This window comes from Canis lupus, chromosome 2 (assembly GCF_048164855.1).
Source record: "Canis lupus baileyi chromosome 2, mCanLup2.hap1, whole genome shotgun sequence".
Classification (NCBI taxonomy): Eukaryota; Metazoa; Chordata; class Mammalia; order Carnivora; family Canidae; genus Canis; species Canis lupus.
Genome location: NC_132839.1, coordinates 36,256,235 through 36,282,837, shown reverse-complemented (window position 1 = coordinate 36,282,837; position 26,603 = coordinate 36,256,235). Strand labels below are relative to the sequence as shown.

At 41.0% G+C, this 26,603-nt stretch overlaps 1 long non-coding RNA gene across 3 annotated transcripts; it reads left to right on the top strand.

Annotated features, from left to right (window-relative positions):
• Positions 1-305: 305 nt before the first annotated feature.
• LOC140610083 (uncharacterized) lies at positions 306-24,640 on the top strand. 3 transcript variants are annotated; one of them, XR_012011876.1, is made up of 4 exons: positions 306-440; positions 21,958-22,062; positions 22,488-22,529; positions 24,394-24,640. It is a non-coding gene; the product is annotated as an uncharacterized lncRNA (long non-coding RNA). The 3 variants fall into 3 exon arrangements; XR_012011882.1 differs by lacking the exon at positions 306-440 and adding an exon at positions 21,693-21,835; XR_012011874.1 differs by lacking the exon at positions 306-440 and having other exon boundaries at positions 21,699-22,062.
• Positions 24,641-26,603: the final 1,963 nt, after the last annotated feature.

Genomic DNA, 26,603 nt, shown 5'->3' with positions numbered 1-26,603 from the left:
CCAAGGATGGTCACCAGGCCCCAGGAGCAGAGGTCTGGTGGAGGTGCCCACAGCCAAGGTCTTCTGGGAGGCCCAGCCAGAGAGGTCAGTCTACAGTCAGAGATTGGATCTGGGTTGAGGAGAGTGTGGCTGGGAGTAGGAGGGAGGCAAAAGGGCCAGCATGTAGGGGCCATGCCTGCCTTTGAAAGGGATAGTGCAACAGGAAGCTGTGGACTACCCCAAGCAGAGGCATGAGATGAGAGGATCTTATTTTCCCTTTTAAAAACGAAAAGATAGGAGGAGGGGCAACATGGCAGAAGAGTAGGGTCCCCAAGTCTCCTGTCCCCACCAGATTACCTAGATAACCTTCAAATCATCCTGAAAATATATGAATTCGGCCTAAGATTTAAAGAGAGAACAGCTGGAATACTACAGTGAGAAGAGTTCGTGCTTCTATCAAGGTAGGAAGACGGGGGGGGGGGGGGGGGGGGGGGGGGAATAAAGAAACAAAAGGCATCCAAGGGGGAGGGGCCCCACAAGGAGCAGGGCTAAGGCATGGGCGAGTGTCCCCAGGACAGGAAAGCCCCGTACAGGAGAAGCAGGAGCTGCACCAATTTCCCTGGAAGGAAACGGTCTCGCAGGGAGTTAGAGCAGGACCCCAGGGGGGCGGGGATGCCCTCAGGCTCCCTGGGACACTAACAGAAACCTGCGCCCCTGGGAGAATGCGCCGAGCTCCCTAAGGGCTGCAGCGCCCACGGCTGGACCCGGGAGGAGCTCCGGGGGGCTCGCGGCGGCTCCGCGGAGTGGGCTGCGCGGCCCCGAGCGCGAATCCAAAAGCGCAGGCCCAGGAGCACAGGGCGCCGGGGACACAGCCCGGGATCCAGCCTCCCCTGGGACAGGCAGAGGCCAGGAGGGCCCAGAACAGCAAGGACACTCCTGCCCCGAGCTGAGCAGATCAGCGCCCCCCCCCCCGCCCGGGGCATCCAGGCCCCTGCAGATGAAGAGCTCTGTAGCTACTGCGGGAGCTGACTCCAGGGCTCCAGAGCTGGCCGCCGCCACTGTGGTTGTTCCTCCTGGGGCCTCGCGGGGTAAACAACCCCCACTGAGCCCTGCACCAGGCAGGGGACAGAGCCGCTCCCCCAAGTGCTAACACCTGAAAATCAGCACAACAGGCCCCTCCCTCAGGAAACCAGCTAGAGGGACAAGTTCCAGGGTAAGTCAAGGGACTTAAAGTATACTGAATCAGAAGATACTCTCCCGTGGCTTTTTTTTTTTTTTTTTTTTTATTTCTGTTTGCTTCCCCCACCCTTTTTTCCTTTCTTTTTCTTTCTCTTTTTCTTCTCTTTTTTCTTTTTTTCTTCCTTTTCTTCTTTTTTCTTTTTCTCTTTTCTTTCCTTCTTTCTCTCCTCTCTTTTTCCCTTTTACCAACACAACTTGTTTTTGGCCACTCTGCACTAAGCAAAATGACTAGAAGGAAAATCTCACCTCAAAAGAAAGAATCAGAAACAGTCCTCTCTCCCACAGAGTTACAAAATCTGGATTACAACTCAATGTCAGAAAGCCAATTCAAAGCACTATTATACAGCTACTGGTGGCTCTAGAAAAAAGCATAAAGGACTCAAGAAACTTCATGACTGCAGAATTTAGATCCAATCAGGCAGAAATTAAAAATCAATTGAATGAGATGCAATCCAAACTAGAAGTCCTAATGACGAGGGTTAATGAGGTGGAAGAACCAGTGAGTGACATAGAAGACAAGTTGATGGCAAAGAGGGAAACTGAGGAAAAAAGAGACAAACAATTAAAAGACCATGAAGACAGGTTAAGGAAAATAAACGACAGCCTGAGGAAGAAAAACCTACGTTAAACCTACGTTTAATTGTGGTTCCCGAAGGTGCCGAAAGGGACAGAGGGCCAGAATATGTATTTGAACAAATCATAGCTGAAAACTTTCCTAATCTGGGAAGGATTCAGGCATTCAGATCCAGGAAATAGAGAGATCCCCCCCTAAAATCAATAAAAACCGTTAACACCTTGACATTTAATAGTGAAGCTTGCAAATTCCAAAGATAAAGAGAAGATCCTTAAAGCAGCAAGAGACAAGAAATCCCTGACTTTTATGGGGAGGAGTATTAGGGTAATAGCAGACCTCTCCACAGAGACCTGGCAGGCCAGAAAGGGCTGGCAGGATATATTCAGGGTCCTAAATGAGAAGAACATGCAACCAAGAATACTTTATCCAGCAAGGCTCTCATTCAAAATGGAAGGAGAGATAAAGAGCTTCCAAGACAGGCAGCAACTGAAAGAATATGTGACTGCCAAACCAGCTCTGCAAGAAATTTTAAGGGGGACTCTTAAAATTCCCCTTAAGAAGTTCAGTGGAAAAATCCACAAAAACAAGGACTGATTAGATATCATGATGACACTAAACTCATATCTTTCAATAGTAACTCTGAACGTGAATGGGCTTAATGACCCCATCAAAAGGCACAGGTGTCAGACTAGATAAAAAAGGAGGACCCATCTATTTGCTGTCTACAAGAGACTCATTTTAAACAGAAGGACACCTAGAGCCTGAAAATAAAAGGATGGAGAACCATTTACCATTCAAATGGTCCTCAAAAGAAAGCAGGGGTAGCCATCCTCATGTCAGATAAACTAAAATTTACCCCGAAGACTGTAGTGGGAGATGAAGAGGGACACTATATCATACTTAAAGGATCTATCCAACAAGAGGACTTAACAATCCGCAATATATATGCCCCGAATGTGGGAACTCCCAAATATTTAAATCAATTAATAACCAAAGTGAAGAAATACTTAGATAATAATACACTTATACTTGGTGACTTCAATCCAGCTCTTTCTACCCTCGATAGGTCTTCTAAGCACAACATCTCCAAAGAAACGAGAGCTTTTAATGATACACTGGACCAGATGGATTTCACAGATATCTACAGAACTTTACATCCAAACTCAACTGAATACACATTCTTCTCAAGTGCACATGGAACTTTCTCCAGAATAGACCACATATTGGGTCACAAATCGGGTCTGAACCGATACCAAAAGATTGGGATCGTCCCCTGCATATTCTCAGACCATAATGCCTTGAAATTAGAACTAAATCACAACAACAAGTTTGGAAGGACCTCAACACGTGGAGGTTAAGGACCATCCTGCTAAAAGATGAAAGGGTCAACCAGGAAATTAAGGAAGAATTAAAAAGATTCATGGAAACTAATGAGAATGAAGATACAACTGTTCAAAATCTTTGGGATGCAGCCAAAGCAGTCCTGACGGGGAAATACATCGCAATACAAGCATCCATTCAAAAACTGGAAAGAACTCAAGTACAAAAGCTAACCTTACACATAAAGGAGCTAGAGAAAAAATAGCAAATAGATCCTACACCCAGGAGAAGAAGGGAGTTAATAAAGATTCAAGCAGAACTCAACGAAATCGAGACCAGAAGAACTGTGGAACAGATCAACAGAACCAGGAGTTGGTTCTTTGAAAGAATTAATAAGATAGATAAACCATTATCCAGCCTTATTAAAAAGAAGAGAGAGAAGACTCAAATTAATAAAATCATGAATGAGAAAGGAGAGATCACTACCAACACCAAGGAAATACAAACGATTTTAAACACCTATTATGAACAGCTATACGCCAATAAATTAGGCAATCTAGAAGAAATGGACGCATTCCTGGAAAGCCACAAACTACCAAAACTGGAACAGGAAGAAATAGAAAACCTGAACAGGCCAATAACCAGGGAGGAAATTGAAGCAGTCATCAAAAACCTCCCAAGACAGGGCCAGATGGCTTCCCAGGGGAATTTTATCAAACGTTTAAAGAAGAAACCATATCTATTCTCCTAAAGCTGTTTGGAAAGATAGAAAGAGATGGAGTACTTCCAAATTTGTTCTATGAGGCCAGCATCACCTTAATTCCAAAACCAGACAAAGACCCCACCAAAAAGGAGAATTATAGACCAATATCCCTGATGAACATGGATGCAAAAATTCTCAACAAGATACTGGCCAATAGGATCCAACAGTACATTAAGAAAATTATTCACCATGACCAAGTAGGATTGATCCCTGCGACACAAGGCTGGTTCAACACCCATAAAACAATCTATGTGATTCATCATATCAGCAAGAGAAAAACCAAGAACCATATGATCCTCTCATTAGATGCAGAGAAAGCATTTGACAAAATACAGCATCCATTCCTGATCAAAACTCGCCAGAGTGTAGGGATAGAGGGAACGAACATTCCTCGACATCTTAAAAGCCATCTCCGAAAAGCCCACAGCAAATATCATTCTCAATGGGGAAGCACTGGGAGGCTTTCCCCTAAGATCAGGAACAAGACAGGGATGTCCACTCTCACCACTGCTATTCAACATAGTACTGGAAGTCCTTGCCTCAGCAATCAGACAACAAAAAGACATTAAAGGCATTCAAATTGGCAAAGAAGAATTCAAGCTCCTCTCTTCGCCGATGTCATGATACTCTACATAGAAAACCCAAAAGCCTCCACCCCAAGATTGCTAGAACTCATACAGCAATTTGGTAGCGTGGCTGGATACAAAATCAATGCCCAGAAGTCAGTGGCATTTCTATACACTAACAATGAGACTGAAGAAAGAGAAATTAAGGAGTCAATCCCATTTACAATTGCACCCCAAAGCATAAGATACCTAGGAATAAACCTCACCAAAGAGGTAAAGGATCTATACCCTCAAAACTATAGAACACTTCTGAAAGAAATTGAGGAAGACACAAAGAGATGGAAAAATATTCCATGCTCATGGATTGGCAGAATTAATATTGTGAAAATGTCAATGTTACCCAGGGCAATTTACACATTTAATGCAATCCCTATCAAAATATCAAGGACTTTCTTCAGAGAGTTAGAACAAATTATTTTAAGAGTTGTGTGGAATCAGAAAAGACCCCGAATAGCCAGGGGAATTTTAAAAAAGAAAACCATAGCTGGGAGCATCACAATGCCAGATTTCAGGTTGTACTACAAAGCTGTGGTCATCAAGACAGTGTGGTACTGGCACAAAAACAGACACATAGATCAATGGAACAGAATAGAGAACCCAGAAGTGGACCCTCAACTTTATGGTCAACTAATATTCAACAAAGGAGGAAAGACTATCCATTGGAAGAAAGACAGTCTCTTCAATAAATGGTGGTGGGAAAATTGGACATCCACATGCAGAAGAATGAAACTAGACCACTCTCTTGCACCATACACAAAGATAAACTCAAAATGGATGAAAGATCTAAATGTGAGAAAAGATTCCATCAAAATCCTAGAGGAGAACACAGGCAACACCCTTTTTGAACTCGGCCACAGTAACTTCTTGCAAGATACATCCACGAAGGCAAAAGAAACAAAAGCAAAAATGAACTATTGGGACTTCATCAAGATAAGAAGCTTTTGCACAGCAAAGGATACAGTCAACAAAACTAAAAGACAACCTACAGAATGGTAGAAGATATTTGCAGATGACGTATCAGATAAAGGGTTAGTTTCCAAGATCTATAAAGAACTTATTAAACTCAACAGCAAAGAAACAAACAATCCAATCATGAAATGGGCAAAAGACATGAAGAGAAATCTCACAGAGGAAGACTTAGACATGGCCAACAAGCACATGAGAAAATTCTCTGCATCACTTGCCATCAGGGAAATACAAATCAAAACCATAATGAGATACCACCTCACACCACTGAGAATGGGGAAAATTAACAAGGCAGGAAACCACAAATGTTGGAGAGGATGCGGAGAAAAGGGAACCCTCTTGCACTGTTGGTGGGAATGTGAACTGGTGCAGCTACTCTGGAAAACTGTGTGGAGTTTCCTCAAAGAGTTAAAAATAGACCTGCCCTACGACCCAGCAATTGCACTGTTGGGGATTTACCCCAAAGATTCAGATGCAATGAAACGCTGGGACACCTGCACCCTGATGTTTCTAGCAGCCTTGTCCACAATAGCCAAACTGTGGAAGGAGCCTCAGTGTCCATCGAAAGGTGAATGGATAAAGAAGCTGTGGTTTATGTATACAATGGAATATTACTCAGCTATTAGAAATGACAGATACCCACCATTTGCTTCGATGTGGATGGAACTGGAGGGTATTATGCTGAGTGAAGTAAGTCAATCGGAGAAGGACAAAGATTGTATGTTCATTCATTTGGGGAATATAAATATTAGTGAAAGAGAATATAAGGGAAGGGAGAAGAAATGTGTGGGAAATATCATAAAAGGAGACAGAAGATAAAGACTCCTAACTCTGGGAAACGAACTAGGGGTGGTGGAAGGGGAGGAGGGCGGGGGTGGGGGTGAATGGGTGAAGGGCACTGAGGGGGGCATGTGACGGGATGAGCACTGGGTGTTATTCTGTACGTTGGCAAATTGAACACCAATAAAACATAAATTTATTATAAATAAAAAAATAAAAGCGAGAAAATAGATTTGGAGCCCAGTGGGAGCAGGCAAGACACTGAATTAGGTGGTAGCTTAGGCTCTAGGCAGTGGATAGACAGAGTGGAAAAACTGTAAGTATATTTTCCAGGTAGGGTTAACATGATAAACCAACAGGTTGGATATTTGGATGAGGAAAAGAAGTGAATCAAGAGTAACACTGAAGTGTTTAGTTGATGACATGGAGATGAAAGATTGTAGAATATTCCAGCCCCCAAATATGCCTCTTGGGCATATTGATTATTTTGAATTAAAGTGACTTGAGGTTCTGGGTGGTTCAGGAGGTTAAGTGTCTGTCTTTGGCTAAGGTCATGATTTCAGGGTCCTGGGATCGAGCTCCACGTCAGGCTCCTTGCTCAGCAAGATGCCTGCTTCTCCCTCTCCCTCTGCTGTTTCCCCTGCTTGTGCTCTCTCCTGCACTCTCTCTCTGTCAAATAAATAAATAAAATCTTTAAAAAAGTGACTTAAGAAACAGTGAGTATAAGAGGGAAACACATTGACCCTCCTTTGTCCCTATGAAAGCAGGAAACAAGTCTTATATGTGAAAGGTATCCTTGCTGTACCAGGGGGGTAGAAGCCACACTTATCACCAGAGATAGGGAATTTAAGACCAAGAAGCCTCTATAAACAGACCATGTCACCTCACCAATTACCTACCCCAAGCCCAAACCCCTTTGTCTTGTCAATTTTTCACAAATTTATTATTTCTTTTTCTAAAAGGTATAAAAGTGTCTTGCTTTGGTCATTTCTTTAGGTCTCATATTTTTATGGGGCCCTTGTAAGTATGAAATTAAATTTGTTTTTCTCCTATGAATTTAATTATTAGTTCAACCAAGAACTTAGGATGGAAGAAGGAAAAAATTTCTTACTCTCCTATAAAGAATAGGATTGGGGAAGAAAATACAAAAAGCTAACACATGCCGTGTGAAGCTTGAGCTGCCTGTTTGACAGCTAACCGATGTCAGGCAGTGTGATAGCAGAGCGTCAGCATGACAGAAAGACCCAGCACTGGAGGGACAGATCTGGACCATGTCAGAAGATATCTGTGAGTTAGAGCTGTGTGATGAGAAGATTGTACCTATGGGTAGAATGTAAATAGAAGAGACTTTGGAGGATACTTTCTCCCTGAGAAATGTAGGGAATTGGATGAAACAGTCATGAAGATGGCTTCCAGCTTTCATGCACTACTCTGGTGGTATGATGCTTAATAAATGCTTATGCAGTAAGTATAAAAACACATTCTACATTTTAACCTGATAGCATTTAATATTTACTCTTGTGAGTGTCTCTAATTAAAATAAATAAAAAGTCAAGAGATTCTAGAATTTGTAATGTGTAAAGTTAGGCACAGATGTTGTCTATTAATTAACAAGGCCTTAACATTCATTTAAATTAAATTATCAAAATATAGAGCTGCAAAAATGAGGTTACATTAATTGGGTAATGATCCAACAAGCTGAATCCATGATAATGTATCAAATCCCAGAAATGCCAAATTCCAGAGGCTTAAGTAATGATTTCTATTTTAGGTTACCTGCCTGAGCACAATTGTTCTCCTTTTCCTCATACGAAATTCCTATAAAAAAGACACATGAGGGGCACATGGGTGGCTCAGGTCAGGATCCCAGGGTCCTGCATGGGGCTCCCCGGTGAGCAGAGAACTCCTTCTCCCTCTACCGCTCCCCCTGCTTGTGTTCTCTCACTCTCTCTGTCAAATAAATAAATAAATCTTAAAAAAAAAAAAAAAAGACAGATGATATACTTGAAAGGAAAAATGTATAGTTGTGCTGAGAAACTGGAGAAAGTATCTTCAGACAAAAGAAGATTCTTCAGAAGATAATGAGGGATATCTGAGAGATAAAAAGCAGATAAAAGTTAATTGGTGAGGAAATCTAATAAATATAAGAAATTACATTATTTAATCAAGTAGACAATGATGCTTTTTAAAAAGGGGGTGTCGGGGTGGGGGCTCCAAAAAGATCTCCTAAGAAAGCCCAAATGTGAGGCAGGCCTGGGACCACAAGCCATTGTAGGGCATCTGGGGAGATAAAAAGTTCAATAATTCACTGCATCCAGGATAAATGTGCCACTCCAGGCCTGATGCTGTCTATTTTGAGTAGTTATTCTCCCTGTTACATTTAAGAAGAACTAGTAGCATAAATGAAAGCAAACTCCACAAAGGTGAATTTTTCCTTTTTCAGGGTAAAGATCTAACAGAACACAGAAAATAATATTAAATGTTATTATTATCCATAAAATTACCATGGAAAAGAAGAAAATGAGGGACACTAAAGAATTCTTGGGAGTAAAGACAGCACAGATCACATATTTTATAAAAACACAGTCTGCTTGGGTGACTCAGTGACTGAGCATCTGCCTTCAGCTCATGGCATGTTCCTGGGGTCCTGGGATCAAGTCCCACATCGAGGTCTCTGCAGGGAGTCTGCTTCCCTCTCTGCCTATGTCTCTGCCTCTTTCTCTCTCTCTCTGCCACTCATAAATAAATAAAATATTAAAAAAAACACAGTCCACAACAATGTGAATGTACTTGCTATCACTGAATATACACCCCCAAAATGTTTAAGATGATAAATTTTACATATATTTTATCATAATTTTAAAACATAATGGAGGGGCAAAATTAGTGGTCTGGATGATCAAATTGAGGAATTCTTTCAGAATGCAGGGCATAAAGATAAAGAAATGAAAATAGGAGAGAAGAGGCTAAAATCTGGAGGATGGATCCAGATAATCCCTTGCCTGTTGACCTGTGCTACTGGTAGACAAGGTATAAACTGGACCAAGGCTTTAGAGGACATCTAGAAAAGATGGACAAAACATTTATGGAAAATCTATTTGGAAGCATCTAAGAGCTGACACAGAGCAAAGGTAATGAGGCTAACACCCAGAAGGAGGAGGAAACCAGAGAACAGAGTCCCGCACTTAGGACAGGACTCTAGGCCCCTCTTCCCACACAGCCCATCCTGTCCCCAACCATTTCTCTCTAATTTGACATATCTGATGGGCCATATGCTTTCTTGTGAGATACTCCTTCTCCTGCACTGGGAGACCTGAGCTCCACTGGGCAGAGTTCCATGTCTAGCCATTCACCATGACCATGTGCCTCTGAGGGGTGCCACACAAGCTGCCTCTTATAAGCATTCAACAAATAAATCCTTACTTTCATTATGTGATGGAAAGACTTCAGCACCATTCTGTGGGAAGCATATTTTAAATATAGGTTTCCGGGATGACTAGGTGGCTCAGGAGTTTAGTGTCTGCCTTTGGCTCCGCATGATCCCAGGTTCCTGGGATCGAGTCCCACATCGGGCTCCCTACGAGGAGCCTACTTCTCCCTCTGCCTGTGTCTCTGCCTCTCTTTCTCTCTCTCCCTCTCTCTCTCTCTCTCTCTCAATGTGTATCTGTCATGAATAAATAAATACAATCTTAACAAAATTAAATATAAATTTCCATACTTGTCAAACTGATATCCAGCTATCCTGGCATTTAATGTATTTGTAGACAAGCAAGCCTTCAGAGACAACCCATGCTTGTTTTCTGAAAGAAAAAAAGTATTACCTTACTATCCATGGTAATTACTTCCTACAATTAGCAAAATATAAATTAACATATTAATGAAAGTGATTCAGAAAAATAAGAAAAATTTTGAATAGATTAATATATTAAGCCCCAGGAAGCCTTGAAAGCTTCCTCAGAAATCCATTCTTCAAAAGCACTTGATGGAGAACCTTTGACAGACAAATTCTATTGAAACTTCAAAACAGTTGATTTATTTTTAGTATAGGAAGATATTGAGACCTTCTTAATTTGTTCCACAAAGTTAGCAAAACCTCCTATTCAAAATTGGAGGGTGCCTGGGTGGCTCAGTCAATTAAGCACCTGCTTTTGGCTCAGGTCATGATCCCAGGGTCTTGGGATCAAATCTCACATTGGGCTCCCTGAGCAGCAGGGAGCCTGCTTGTCCCTCTGCCCCTCTCCTCTACTTATGCATGCTCTCGCTCTCTCTCTCTCTCTTTCTCTCTTTTTCTCTCTCTCAAATAACTAAAATCTTTTTAAAAAATAAAATAAAAATTGGAAAGTGTAATTGCAAAGGAACCATGCATAGTTTATCTATAGCTTATTACATATAGTAATGTTTATAGGGATAAAAACCAGAAAAGAAAAAGCACAATTTATCACTATCTGCAACATTAATCTTTTTTTAAAAGATTTATTTGAGAGAGTACATACACAAGTACAAGGAATGGGGAAAGGAGAGGAAGAGGGAAAGAAACCCAAGCAGACTCCACACTGAGTGCAGAGCCCAACGCTGGGCTCAACTCCATGACCCTGAGATCATGACCTGAGCTGAGATCATGAATGACCTGAGCCAAAACCAAGAGTCAGACATTTAACTAACTCTGCTACCCAGGTGCCCAAAAGCATCATGATTTTTATCTAGAAAAGTGGTTAGTAATATGGCTAACTATGAGATAAAGATGTACAATCAGAAGTTTCTCATGTATAAGCAAAAACCAATTACAAAATGTAATGGATCAAGAGAAGCATCTCATTTTTAGAATAATATAAAATATATAACAAAAAGCAAAAAATGTCAGTTCAAGATGTATACGAATAATCATAACAAAAATCAACAATAGAAGCAATAATATTTAGCCCTCATAGGGAGTGTAATGCCTACTAAGCATATAATTCCACATTTTATCTCCTGCCCATTGCATGAGGTAAGAGAATCTTTATCCCAATATCACAGATGAGGAATATGTAATCACAATGTGTAGCCAACTTAACAATTGATGAAGCTGATAAAGGAAGATATCTCTGAATAAATGGAAAAATAATGCACTTTCTCTGAGGTGTTTTGCTTCTTAAACTAACCTGTGGATTTTGTGTGTTTTCCAAACTAATTGCAATTAGATTGATTTTTTTCAACTCGACAGTTTAAATATAAGTAATGGAAGAATAAATGAAGATAAGTAGGTTAAAGAAACATTTTGGATATAGGAAATTAATAACCCATTACACTGACAAAAACTAAGAAGTCAAATACTTAAGGCTTTTGAGGATGTGGATAGGAAGGAACCTGTATTTATTTTTATTTTTTAATTAATTAATTTTAATGATTGTATTTATTTATTCATGAAAGACACACACACAGAGAGGCAGAGACACAGGCAGAGACAAGCAGGCTCCATGCAGGGAGCCTGATGCAGTACTTGATCCTGGGACAAAGGACCATGCCCTGGGCTGAAGGCAGGTGCTCAACAGCTGAGCCACCCAGGTGTCCCTACATTTTTTAATTTAAATTCAATTTGAGGGCAGCCCCGGTGGCTCAGCGGTTTCTCTGCCTTTCTCTCTCTGTGTCTCTCATGAATAAAAATATAAAATATTTAAAAAATATATAAAAAATAAATAAATTCAATTTGACAACATACAGTATAACACCCTGTGCTTATCCCATCAAGTCACCCAGTGATCCATCACCCAGTACTCAAAACCCCACCCACCTCCCCTTCTGCAACCCTTTGTTTCCAGAGTTAGAAGTCTCTCATAGTTTGTCTCCCTATCTAATTTTTTGCACTCACTTCTCCTCCTTTCCCTTATAATCGCTATCACTATTTATGTCCCCTATGTGAGTGAAACCATTTGATGATTGTCCTTCTGTGATTGACATATTTCATCAGCGTAATACCTGCCAGTTCCATCCATGTCAAAGCAAATGGTGGGTATATATCCTTTCTAATGGCTGAGTAATACTCCATTGTATATATGGATCACATCTTTATCCATTCATCTTTCGATGGAAATCGTGGCTCCTTCCACAGTTTGGTTATTGTGAACATTGCTTCTATAAACATTGGAGTGTAGGTGTCCCAGAGTTTCACTATATCTGTATCTTTGGGGTAAATTCCCAGTAGTGCAATTGCTGGGTCATATGGTAGCTCTATTTTCAACTCTTTGAGGAACCTCCACACAGTTTTCCAGAGTGGCTGCACCATTTCACATTCCCACCAACAGTGCAAGAGGGTTCCCCTTTCTCCACATCCTCTCCAATATTTCTTTCCTGTCTTCTTAATTTTCACCATTCTCAGTGGTGTGACATGATATCTCATTATGGTTTTCATTTGTATTTCCCTGATGGCAAGTGATGAGGAGCATTTTCTCATGTGCTTGTTAGCAATGTCTATGTCTTCTTTAGTGAAATTTCTGTTCATGTTTTTTACCCATTTCCTCATTAGATTGCTTGTTTCTTTGCTGTTGAGTTTAATAAGTTCTTCATAGATCTTGGATACTAGCCCTTTATCTGATACGTCATTTGCAAATATCTTCTTCCATTCTATAGGTTGTCTTGTAGTTTTGTTGACTGTTTCTTTTGCTGTGCAGAAGCTTCTTATCTTGAAGAAGTCCCAATAATTCATTTTTGCTTTTGTTTCTCTTGCCTTCGTGGATGTATCTTGCAAGAAGTTGCTGTGGCCAAGTTCAAAAAGGGTGTTGCCTGTGTTCTCCTCTAGGATTTTGATGGAATCTTGTCTCACATTTAGATCTTTCTCCATTTTGAGTTTATCTTTGTGTATGGTGTAAGAGAGTGGTCTAGTTTCATTCTTCTGCACGTGGATGTCCAATATTCCCAGCACCATTTATTGAAGAGACTGTCTTTTCTCCAGTGGATAGTCTTTCCTCCTTTGTCGAATATTAGTTGACCATAAAGTTCAGGGTCCACTTCTGGGTTCTCTATTCTGTTCCATTGATCTCTGTGTCTGTTTTTGTGCCAGTACCACAATGTCTTGATGATCACAGCTTTTTAATGCAGCTGGAAACCCAGCATTGTGATGCCCCTGGCATTGGTTTTCTTCTCTTTTTTTTTTAAGATTTTATTTATTTATTCATGGGAGACACACAGAGAGAGAGAGAGAGGCAGAGACACAGGCAGAGGGAGAAGCAGGCTCCATGCAGAAAGCCTGACATGGGACTCGATACCGGGTCTCCAGATCAGGAGACCACGGCTGAAGGCGGCAATAAACTGTTGAGCCACCCGGGCTGCCCCTGGTTTTCTTTTTCAATATTCCTCTGGCTGTTCAGGGTCTTTTCTGATTCCATACAAATCTTAAGATTATTTGTTCCAACTCTCTGAAGAAAGTCCAAGGGAATTTTGTTTTTTGTTTTTGTTTTTTTTTTTAAATATATTTTTATTTATTTATTCACGAGAGACAGAGAGAGAGAGAGAGAGAGAGAGAGAGGCAGAGACACAGGCAGAGGGAGAAGCAGGCTCCATGCACCGGGAGCCCGACGTGGGATTCGATCCCGGGTCTCCAGGATCGCGCCCTGGGCCAAAGGCAGGCACCAAACCGCTGCGCCACCCAGGGATCCTAAATTTTGATAGGGATTTCATGGAATGTATACACTGCCCCAGGTAGCATAGATATTTTCACAATATTAATTCTTCCAATCCATCAGCAGGGAATATTTTTCCAACTCTTTGTGTTTTCCTCAATTTTTTTCATGCTCTTGAGTGCAATTATAAATGGGATTGACTCCTTAATTTCTCTGTCTTCAGTCTCATTGCTGGTGTATAGAAATGCCACTGACTTCTGGGCATTGATTTTGTATCCTGCCACTCTGCCAAATTGCTGTATGAGGTCTAGCAATCTTGGGATGGAGTATTTAGGGTTTTCTATGTAAAGTATCATGTCATCTGTGAAAAGAGAGAAGTTGATTTCTTCTTTGCCAATTTGAATGCCTTTTATTTCTTTTCATTGTCTGATTGCTGAGGCTAGGACTTCTAGTACTATGTTAAATAGCAGTGGTAAGAGTGGACATCCCTATCTTGTTCCTGATTTTAAGGGGAAGGCTCCCAGTGTTTCCCCATTGAGAATGATATTTGCTGTGGGCTTTTCAAAGATGGCTTTTAAGATGTTGAGGAATGTTCCCTCTATCCCTACACTCTGGAGAGTTTTGATCAGGAATGGATGCTGTATTTTGTCAAATGCTTTCTCTGCATCTACTGAGAGGATCGTATGGTTCTTGTTTTTTCTCTTGCTGTTATAATCAATTGCAATGATTGCTTTATGATTGTTGAACCAGCCTTGCGTCCCGGGGATAAATCTCACTTGGTAATGATGAATAATCTTCTTAATGCATTGTTGAATCCTACTGGATAGTATCTTATTGAAAATTTTTGCATCTGTGTTCATCAGGGATATTGGTCTATAATTCTCCTTTTTTATGGGGTCTTTGGTTTTGGAATTAAGGTGATGCTGGCCTCATAGAATGAGTTTGGAAGTATTCCATCTCTTTCTATTTTTCTGAACAGCCTTAGTAGACTAGGTATGGTTTCTTCTTTAAACGTTTGACAGAATTCCCCTGGGAAGCCATCTGGCCCTGGACTTTTGTGTCTTGGGAGGTTTTTTGATGACTGCTTCAATTTCCTCCCTGGTTATTGGCCTGTTCAGGTTTTCTATTTCTTCCTGTTCCAGTTTTGGTAGTTTGTGGCTTTCCAGGAATTCGTCCATTTCTTCTAGATTGCCTAATTTATTGGCATATAGCTGCTCATAATATGTTTTTAAAATCATTTGTATTTCCCTGGTATTGGTGGTGATTTCTCCTTTCTCATTCATGATTTTATTGAGTCTTTTCTCTCTTCTTTTTAATAAGGCTGGCTAATAGTTTATCTATCTTATTAAGTCTTTCAAAGAACCAACTTCTGGTTTTATTGATCTCTGTTCCACAGTTCTTCTGTTCTCTATTTCATTGAGTTCTGCTCGAATCTTTATTAATTCTTTCTTCTCTTGGGTGTAGGATCTATTTGCCTTTTTTTCTCCAGCTCCTTTAGGTGCAAGGTTAGCTTTTGTATTTGAGTTATTTCCAGTTTTTGGATGGATGCTTGTATTGCGATGTATTTCCCCCTCAGGACTGCTTTTGCTGTATCCCAAAGATATTGAACGGTTGTATCTTCATTCTCAGTAGTTTCCATGAATCTTTTTAATTCTTTCTTAATTTCCTGGTTGACCCTTTCATCTTTTAGCTGGATGGTCCCTAACCTCCACGTGTTTGAAATCCTTCCAAACTTCTTCTTGTGATTTAGTTCTAGTTACAAAGCATTATGGTCTGAAAATATGCAGGGGAAGATTCCCAGCTTTTGGTATCAGTTAAGACCTGATTTGTGACCCATGATGTGGTCTATTCTGGAGAAAGTTCCATGTGCACTTGAGAAGAATGTGTATTCAGTTGAGTTTGGATGTAAAGTTCTGTAGATATCTGTGAAATCCATCTGGTCCAGTGTATCATTTAAAGCTCTCATTTCTTTGCAGTTGTTGTGCTTAGAAGATCTGTCTCTTGCAGAAAGTGCTGTGTTCAAGTCACCAAGTACTAGTGTTTTATCTAAGTATGTCTTAACTTCGGTTATTAATTGATTGATATAATTGGCAGCTCCCACATTTGAGTCATAAATTTTCATGATTGTTAGGTCCTCTTGTTGGATAGATCCTTTAAGTATGATATAGTGTCCCTCTTCATCTCTTACTAAAGTCTTTGGGATAAACTTTAATTGATTTGATATAAGGATGGCAACCCCTTTTTTCTTTTGAGGACCATTTGAATGGTAAATAGCTCCTCAACTTTTTATTTTCAGGCTGTAGGTGTCCTTTGGTCTAAAATGAGTCTCCTGTAGACAGCAAATAGATAGGTCTTGCTTTTTTATCCAGTTTGAAACCCTGCACCTTTAATGGGGTCATTAAGCCCATTCATGTTCAGAGTTACTATTGAAAGATATGAATTTAGGGCAGCCCCAGTGGCCTGGCAGTTTAGTGCCACCTTCGGCCCGGGGTTTGATCCTGGGGACCCTGTATCGAGTCCTACATCTGGCTCCCTGCACGGAGCCTGCTTCTCCCTCTGCCTCTCTCTCTCTCTTTCTTTCATGAATAAATAAATAAAATCTTTAAAAAAAAGGTATGAATTTACTTTCATCATGATACCTATTCAGTCCCTGTTTTTGTGGATTGTTTCCTTGGATTTCCTCTTTCCTTTAGAGAGTCTCCCTTAATATTTCTTGCAGAGCTGGTTTGGTGGTCACATATTCTTTCAGTTTCTGCCTATCCTGGAAGCTCTTTATCTCTCCTTCTATTCTGAATGAGAGCCTTGCTGGATAAAGCATTCTTGGCTGCATGTTCTTCTCATTTAGGACCCTGAATATATCCTGCCAGCCTTTTCTGGCCTGCCAGGTCTCTGTGGAGAGGTCTGCTGTTAACATAATAATTCTCCCCATAAAGGTTAGGGATTTCTTGTCTCTTGCTGCTTTATGGATCTTCTCTTTATCTTTGGAATTTGCAAGTTTCACTATTAAATGTCGAGGTGTTGAGCCATTTTTATTGATTTTAGGGGGGATCTCTCTATCTCCTGGAATGAATGACTGTTTGCCTCCCCAAATTAGGGATGTTCTCAGCTATGATTTGTTCAAATATGCTTTTTGGCCCTCTGTCCCTTTCAGCACCCCGTGGAACCCCAGTTAAACATATATTTTTCCTTCTGAGGCTGTCATTTATTTCCCTTAACTTATCCTCATGATCTTTTAATTGTTTGTCTCTTTTTTCTCAGCTTCCTTCCTTGCCATCAACTTGTCTTCTATGTCACTTGTTCTTCTACCTCGTTAACCCTCATTGTTAGGACCTCCAGTTTGGAACACATCTCATTTAATTTATTTTTAATTTCGTCCTGATTAGATCTAAATTCTTCAGTCATGAAGTCTCTTGAATCCTTTATGTTTTTTCTAGCCACCAGTAGCTTTATAATTGTGCTTCCTTTTTTTTTTTTTTAAGATTTTATTTATTCATTCATAGACACAGAGAGAGAGGCAGAGACACCAGCAGAGGGAGAGGGAGACGCAGGCTCCATGCAGAGAGCCGGATGCGGGACTCGATCCCGGGTCTCCAGGATCACATCCCAGGCTGCAGGCGGCGCCAAACCACTGCACCACCGGGGCTGCCCTATAATTGTGCTTATGAATTGGCTTTCTGACATGGAATTGCAATCCAAATTTTGTAACTCTGTGGGAGAGAAGACTGTTTCGGATTCCTTCTTTTGTGGTGAGTTTTTCCTTCTAGTTATTTTGTTCAGTGCAGAGTGGACAAAAACAAGTTGTACTGGAAAAAAGGAGAAAGAGAGAGAAGAAAAGGGGGGGGGACAAACAAAACAAAAAACAATGGAGGGTATCCTCTGATTCTATATACTGTAAATTCCTCCACTTCCCCTGGAACTTTCTAGTGCTGCTTGGTCAGTAACTTGCTTTTTCCTGTCCTTCCAGCTGGTTTTCTGGGGGAGGGGCCTGCTGTGCTGATTCTCAGGAGTGTGCCCCAGGGGGAGCTGCCCATCCCCCTGCTAGGTGCAGGGCTCAGTGGGAGCTGTTTATCCTGTGAGGCCCCTGCTCAGTCCCAGGTACAAGGTGACACAAGGAGGAGGAACAACCTTGGCGGCGGCCAGCTCCTCTGGCTCTGGTGTCAACTCCTACAGTAACTAACGCAGCTCCCAGTCCGCAGGGGCCTGCATGCTCCGGGGACTGCAGGTGCCGATCTGCACAGCTCGGGGGCGCCCAGCAGGCCCAGGGGTTGGAGCGTCCTTGCTGCCTTGTGTTCTGCCAACATCCGCCTGTCCCGGGGGGAGCACCAGATTGTGGGCTGTGTCCCCCAGCGCCCTGGGCTCCAGGGCCTGCACCGCCGGAATCGTGTTCTTGGGGCTGCGCTGCCCACTCTGAGTGGAGCCACCCCTGAGCCTCTCCCGAGGGCCCCGCTCCACCCCTATAAGGAGCTCTGCCTGCGATGTGTTGCCCGGTGTGTTGCCCGCTCTCCCCGGGGCGCAGGTGTCTGTTAGTGCCCCTGGGAGCCTGAGGGCATCCCCGCCCTCCTGGGGTCCTGCCCGAGCTCCCTGTGAGCGCCTTTCGGTCCGAAAAGATTGGTAAAGTTTCTGCTTCTCCGGGCCTGGGCTTTCCTGTCCGGGGACTATCGCTGCTTAGCCTTAGCTCGGGTCCTCGTGGGGGCCCCTCCCCCTTCGATGCTTTTTTCTTTCTTTCTTTCTTTCTTTCTTTCTTTCTTTCTTTCTTTCTTTCTTTCTTTCTTTCTTTCTCTTTCTTTCTTTCTTTCTTTCTTTCTTTCTCTCTTTCTTTCTTTCTTCTTTCTTTTTTCCCTTCTTCCTACCTTGATAGAAGCGCAAACTCTTCTTACTGTAGCCTTCCAGCTATTCTCTCTTTAAATCTCAGACCGAATTCGTAGGTTTTCAGGATGATTTGAAAGTTATCTAGGTAAGTTGGTGGGGACAGGTGACTTGGGGACCCCACTCTTCTGCCATCTTGCCCCGTCTCCTCCATGAATCTTTTTAATTATTCCCTAATTTCCTGGTTGACCCATTCATCTTTTAGTAGGCTGCTCTTTAACTTCCACGTGTTTCCGTTTCTTCCAAATTTCCTCTTGTGATTGAGTTCTAGTTTCAAAGCATTGTGTTCTGAAAATATGCAGAGGATAATTCCAACTTTTGGTATTGGTTGTGACTTGATTTGTGTCCCAGTATGTGGCCTATTCTAGAGAAACTTCTATGTGCACTTGAGAAGAATGTGTTCTCAGTTGTGTTCCAATGGAAAGTTCTGTATATATCTGTGTAATACATCTGGTCCTGTGTATCAGTGAAAGCCCTCATTTCTTTGGTGATATTGTGCTTAGAATATCTATCATTTGCTGAAAGTGCCTTGTTGAAGTCTCCTACTATTAAGTATCTCTTTACTTTGGTTATTAATTGATTGATATGCTTGGCAGCTCCCACATTAGGGGCATAAATATTCATGATTGTTAGGTCTTCTTGTTGGATAGACCCGTTAAGTGTGATATAGTGCCTCTCTTCATTTACTACAGTCTTTGGGATAAACTTTAATGTATCTGATATGAGGATTACTATCGCAGCTTTCTTTTGAGGACGTTTGAAATGGTAAATGGTTCTCCAACCTTTCATTTTCATGGTGTAGGTGTTCTTAGGTCTAAAATGAGTCTCTTGTAGACAGCAAATTGATGGGTCTTGCTTTTTTATCCAGTCTGAAACACTGCATCTTTTGATGGGATCATTAAAGCCATGCACGTTCAGAGTTACTATTGAGAGATATGAATTTAGTGTCATCATAATACCTATTCAGTCTCCGTTTTTTGTGGATTATTTTTTGGGGTTTCCTCTTTCTTTTACAGGGTCCCATTTTATATTTCTTGCAGAGCTGGTTTGGTGGTCACATATTCTTTCAGTTTCTGCCTATCTTGGAAGCTCTTTATCTCTCCTTCTATTCTGAATGAGAGCCTTGCTGGATAAAGCATTCTTGGCTGCATGTTCTTCTAATTTAAGACCCTGAATATCTTCTGGCCTGCCAGGTCTCTGTGGAGAGGTCTGCTGTTAATCTATCTCCCCATATATGTTAAGAATCTCTTGTCGTGCTCTGTTTTAAGAATTTTTCTTTATCTTTGAAATTTGCAAGTTTCTCTGTTAAATGTGATGTTGAATGGTTTTTATTGATTTGGGGAGAGGTTCCTCTCTATCTCTTGGATCTGAATGCCTGTTTCCTTCCCCAGATTATGGAAGTTCTCAGCTATGATTTGTTCAAATATACTTTGTGGTTCTCTCTGCCTCTCTCTCTCTCTCTCTCTCTCTCTCAGCTTCTTCTGGTAGATGTAGATTCTTCCATCTCAAGCTATCATTTATTTCCCTAAGCCTTTCGTCATGAGCTCTTAATTGTTTTTCTCTTTTTTTCCCTCAGCTTCCTTCCTTCCCATCAACTTGTCTTCTATGTCACTCACTCTCTCTTCCACCTCATTAACCCTAGCAGTTAGAGCATCCAGTTTAGACAGCATCTCAGTCAGTCTATTTTTAATTTCAGCCTGATTCAATATCAATTCTGCAGGAACAAAGTCTCTGGAGTCCTTTATGCTTTTTTTTTTTTTTCCAGAGCCACCAGGAACTTTATTGTTGTACTTCCGAATTGAATTTATGACATGTTCAGTACCTCGGTGGCAGAGAGTGTTGCTTCTGGTCCTTTCTTTTGTGGTGAATTCTTCCTTCTAGTCATTTTGTCCAGGGCAGAGTGGCTGAGCAAGCTGAGTCAAAAAATATCAATCACAACCTAAGTAAAATATACCCTAGATCATTCTGAAGAGGTCAGAGACCAGAAATTAAAAGAAAAAGAACGGAACAAAATAAAACAAAAGAACCACTAAGGTGAAAAAACAATTTTAAAACAAAATAGTAAAAATAAAAATCAAAAACAAAGAAAAAGAAAAAGAAAAAAAAAAGGTGGAGGGTGGTGGTGGTGAGGAAGTGGTGGTGGAGAGAATATAGTCTACCTGAGGGGACCTAGAGGGTGATCCTCTTGGTTCTGAGTGCATTTTGTTCTGTATGTTAGAAGGTACTCAATCCCAAATTTATATAAACCAGCAATACTTATATAAAGACCCAACATTGACCACAAAAACATAAACAAGATAAAAGAGGGGGGCTGAATGGGAAGGAAGAGAGAATATAGTCTCACAGAATGAACCAACATAGTGTTCCACTTGGTTCTGGGTGCATTTTGGTCGTGTGTTAGAAGGTACTAATTTCCACCACTGTAATAAAAAATGAGATAGAAAAAAACAAAAACTCAAATTTCATACATCTACCAAAAGTAAATTGAATACATTGAAGGGAATCCAGAAGTGAAAAATATATCTATAACATGTAATTGTAGAAATATGAAAGTCAAAAAGGAAAAAGCTTAAAAATGAAGAGTGGGTAAAATATTGTTAAGGTGAGAAAAGAGAAAAAATATTGGAAATTTTTAACCTGATATAAAAAGGAGCTGTAATGAAAAAAAAAAAAGAAAGAAAAAAGAAAAAAGAAAAAAGAAAAAGAAAAGAAAAAAAAAAGACCCTCTAGTTCTTTATACTATTTTCCCTCAGTCCTAGAGCTTTTCACTGCCACCTGTTCAGTAAAATTGCTCTTACTCTGTTCTTCCAGCTGCTCCTCTGGGGGGAGGGGTCTGCTGCACTGATTCTCAGGTGTCTGTGCCTGGGTGGAGATGCCCCGCCCCCTGCCAGGTGCTGGGCTCAGTATGAGCTGTTTACCTGGAGACCTTTGTTCCCTAGAGCCCCCCCACCCACCCACCCAGGTGCTAGGTGAAATAAGAGAAAACAAAAAAATGGCAGTGACCAGATTTCCAGCTCTGGAGTAGAGCTCCCCATGAGTAACCTCAGTCTCCCAGTCCACAGTGGCCTAGATGCTCCTGGAGACAGGTGCATGTGCACTGATCTGCACGGCTTGCTGGGTGCCCACAGTAAGAGTCCTTGCTGTCCTGTGCCCTCCCCACCTCTGCCTGTTCTGGGGGGAACTGAGCATAGAACACCTGTGCTATCTCAGCTGTCTACCAGATGAACAGCTAGGCTTTGTCCGCTTCAGAGCCCTCAGATCCAGAGCCCTGTGCCACTAGACCTGCGCTCCTGGGGACCACCTCTCCTGAAGCGAATGGAAGACAGCTGACACCGTCTGTTGCTGGGCTCTAAGGTAAAGACAGCTCTGGAGCAGGCCTGTGTAACCAACTGTCTTCTCCCAAATGTCCCAGAGGGTTGCAGTGCTCCAGCCCTTTACCAAGATCAGACTGAGGTTTGTGGTGCACTTTCCCCTGAATGCTCCTCCTCTTATAGTGACTCTGGGAATCTTGATGCTTCACTGCCCCTCCTGCGATTCTGCCCAATTTCCCTGCTAAGCACTTTTCCATCAGGGAAAACTCAGGTGCTGATTTTTAAAGTTCCCACTTGTCTCTGGCTGGGCTTTTGTGCCCTGGAGGCTTTTGAGGCACTGCTTTTGCCCTGCTTATTCCTGGTTCCCCCTCCCCTACTTGATTTTTTTCCCCCTCTGCCTTCATACCTTGTTAGAAGCAAAAACTTTTCTCTCGGTAGTATTCCAACTGTTCTCTCTTTAAATCTCAGGTCGAATTCGTAGGTGTTCAGGATGTTTTGAAAGTAATCCAGGTAAGTTGGTGGGTCCAGGTGAGTTGAGGACACCTACTCTTTTGCCATCTTGCCTCAACTCCAGAAGGAACTTTTAAACATTGCCACTGGAAGTATGAATGGATGCAGCCACTTTGGCTAGCGATTTGGTATTCCATCTGAAATTTGAACAAAGTCTTTAAATCTCAGCACCCCATACTTAAGAATATGCCAAGTAAATCTTACACCTGAACACTTCCTTTGTAAATGATGTGCTTGTTCATAAAGGGAGCAATTTGTTTACCCTTTGATTGGGTACAGTAATCACAAAATGAAACATTTGTATAGCTATGAAAACAAGCTACAGTTACATTCAGCAATGTGAAGAAATCTTGGAAACCTAATGTTAGTGGAAAGGCAAGTCCCAGAAGACTACATACATGACAATATTGTTTTTACAGAGCACAAATGCTAGCATTTATGAGCAAAAAGTTGTTCAGCACTTTTATCTTTGATAAAGCAGTTTTTTATGAAACTAAACCTGTGCTAACCATGCAATTCAGTGATTACACTATTAGATAAGACTCACATTCACACAAAACTTGTACACAAATGTTTATAGCAGCAGTTTTATTCTCAATAACTAGAAACTGGAAAGAAATCGAGTGTCTGTAACATTTGAGTAGATAAACAGATTGTAGTACATCTCTATCATGGAACTAACTACTCAGCAATGCAAGAAATGAGCTATTGATACACACAAGAGCTTGGCTGGATCTCAAGGGAATTATGCTCAGAAACAAAGCTAATCTCAAAAGGTTACATACTGTATGATTCCATTCCAGTTTTGAGATGACAAAGTAATAGAGATGGAGAACAAATGTGCTTGCTGGTGGTTTGGGAGGAGGGATGAAGGGAAGTGGCTATGGAGGTATAAGGGTATTCCTAGGAGTCTTGTGATGGAAGTGTTCTGTATCTTGACTATAGTGGTGATCATATAAATCAACACATGCAACAAAATTATATAGAACTAAATTCCTACATAACAGGGTGCCTGGCTAGCTCAGTCGGTGGAACATGTAACTTTTGATCTTGGGGTTGTGAGTTCAAGTTCCACACTGGGTGTAGAGACTACTTAAAAATAAAATATTTTAAAAAACAACCAAATTCACACACAAATACACACACATGAGTGCATGGTGAAATTCTAATAAAGTTGATGAATCATATTAATGTTAATTTTCTGGTTATAGTACTGTGCTATAGTTCTGTAAGGTGTTAATGCTGAAGTAAACTTGGTAAAAAATGTACTGGATCTCCCTGTGCTATTTCTCACAATTGTATATGAATCTATAATTATCTCAAAATAATTTTTTTGAGAACGCAGACATTAAAAACAAAACAAAACAAAACAGAGACACCTGTATGGCTCAGTGGTTGAGTGTTTGGCTCAGGTCATGATCCCCAGGGTCCTAGGATCAAGTCCCATATGGGGCTCCCTGCAGGGAACCTGCTTCTCCCTCTGCCTATTTGTGTGTGTGTGTGTGTGTGTGTGTGTGTGAGAGAGAGAGAGAGAGAGAGAGAGAGAAAATCTTAAAACACACACACACACACACACACACACACACACACACAGACAAAAAAAATCAGGGTGGAATGATAAATACCAAAGGGAGGCAGGAGGCTGTGGTAAGGAAAAGACACATGGGTAGATGCAAATTATTTGGTAGTGTACAATTTCTTGGTCTTGGTGGTGGTGAGTTCATGGTTGTTCTGTGTTGTGGCCCCAGTGATCTAGTTCCCTCCTACACTGAACAGAGATGATATGTATAAATGGGATACTGAGGAAATGACGTGTGACCTCTGATGCTTGGTCATAAGACATTGCAGTTTTTGCTTCTCTTAGATCACTCATTCCAGGGAAGCCAGCTACTGTGGTGAAGTGCATCTAAGAAGCCCTATGAGATCCATGTGGCAAGGAGCTGAGATCTCCTGCCAACTGCCAGTCATCTTGGATGTGGAGCCACCAGCTCTAATCAAGCATTTAGATATTTGCAGCCTTGGTCAACATCTTAATGCATCTTGGGGTTATGGAAGACCCCAAGCCAGAACCATCAGCTAAGCTTCTCCTGAATTCCTGAACCACAAAACTGAAAGACAATAAACTATTATTGTTTTAAGTGACTGTTGTTTGTTTTTTAGTAATAGATAACTATTATTCAAGTGTATTTTTATGCTTTATAACTAACATATCTAATGAAGAATGTTTATATACCAAATGATTTATTTAAAAGGTGGGGGAAAAAACACTATAATTTCCACTTTCAAGAAGAAGAAGAAAGAAGAAGAAGAAGAAGAAAGAAGAAGAAGAAGAAGAAGAAGAAGAAGAAGAAGAAGAAGAAGAAGAAGAAGAAGAAAGAAGAAGAAGAAGAAGAAGAAGATATCCTATTATATGTCAATTAAAGCTATTATTCCTAATGGTTTTCATGAAGGAATGTATACCTAGGACAAAAGTCATAAATTTCTGTATTTATGGAAATCTGATCTGTGATAAATGTGGAATTTTAAATCAATAGAGGAGAGGAAGAACTTTTCAATATAGCATACTGGAAAAATGGACTATTTAGGGAAAAAAGTCAAATCCTAATCTCATATCATAAACTAAAATAAATCCTAGGTAGATTGACCTGCTCTGGGTGACCAAGTGTCACTGATGGCTGCCTTTGCAAGATTCATCTCTCAAGATTCAGCTCATTTGGGGCCTCATCAGGGGAGACTTTCCTGATTTCCTCCCTCCTAGCCCTTGACATTTCTTATTATTTTAAAAATAATCTCTATGTCTCTGATGACTTCCCCTTCAGTTCTCCCTCCTTTCCCCTACGATTCTCTATGCTGTTTCTTAAATTCCACATATTAATTAAACCATATGATAATTATCTTTCTTTGACTGACTTATTTTGCTCAGCATAATATCCTCCAGTTCCATCCACCTTTGATGTAAATGGTAAGTATTCATCCTTTCTGATGGCTGATTAATACTCCATTGTATACATATATACAATGTGTACATATAATACTCCATTATGTGTCTATGTATACAATATATATTATACGTATATAATATATATAAACATAATATATAAGTATATATATACACATTTTCTTTATCCATTCACCTGTCATTGCATTCCTAATCTTGTGGCAGGCAAATAACAGTGGTGGATATGCTAATTGAATAGCACTAGAATAGCAGTTGGTCTCTGCCCACAGAAGCCCATGTTGTGTGGGGTACAGAGATGTACTATGACTTTATCATCTCTCTCCAGCCACATTTACATGCCAAGACTGAAGGTTTCCCTTCCACACCACTGTTGTCCCTCTAGGTATTAAGGACCTCATCTCTGTTTTGGAAGAACACAGATGTGTCCTGTGTGATTAAACAGAAAAGGATGTCTACCAGGACAGTTCTGAGCAGGCTCAAAATAATAGCATGACATGGGGGTAAAATTTGGCTGGGAAATTCCTGATGGCAACTGTGGATGACCAGCATATACATTAAAGGGAGGAGAAAAGCATCAGGGCAACATCTGAGGTTCCTAACAAATGTAGTCTGTCTGCATGTAGTAACTCTACTTCTACTGGCTTTCAGCAACTGTGGAGGGGGAAGTCAGGCAGTGTGCCAGTGTATCCACAATAGCCTACCAGGTCAGATGTTTGCCTCTTGGGCCCCTATGCAGGCAACCTCCTACAGTCTTCCAGCCATGGAGTCATCTTGCTCTTCCTTCACTGTTTCCATTTCTGCTATATTATAGCACCTCAGACCTTCCTTTTTGATTCTCAAAAGCATATTGTGCAAGAAAAACAAAACCCCAAATCTCTAAGAAATATATCCTTCCTCATTTATCCTTCCTCTCCTATATCTCTTCCACTCCCAAATGATCAAGAGAAAGTTCCAAACTTGGAAGAGCAAGCAAAACAAGTTTCCAAGGTCAACATCACTAGGTCCTACCTCCTTCCACTTGTAAACACCTAAGTGCCCCAACATGATTCCACCGCTGTGATAGAAACCTCTGCAGGATTCTGTCAGAGAAAAGTTAATGTTAATAGGACAGAGGT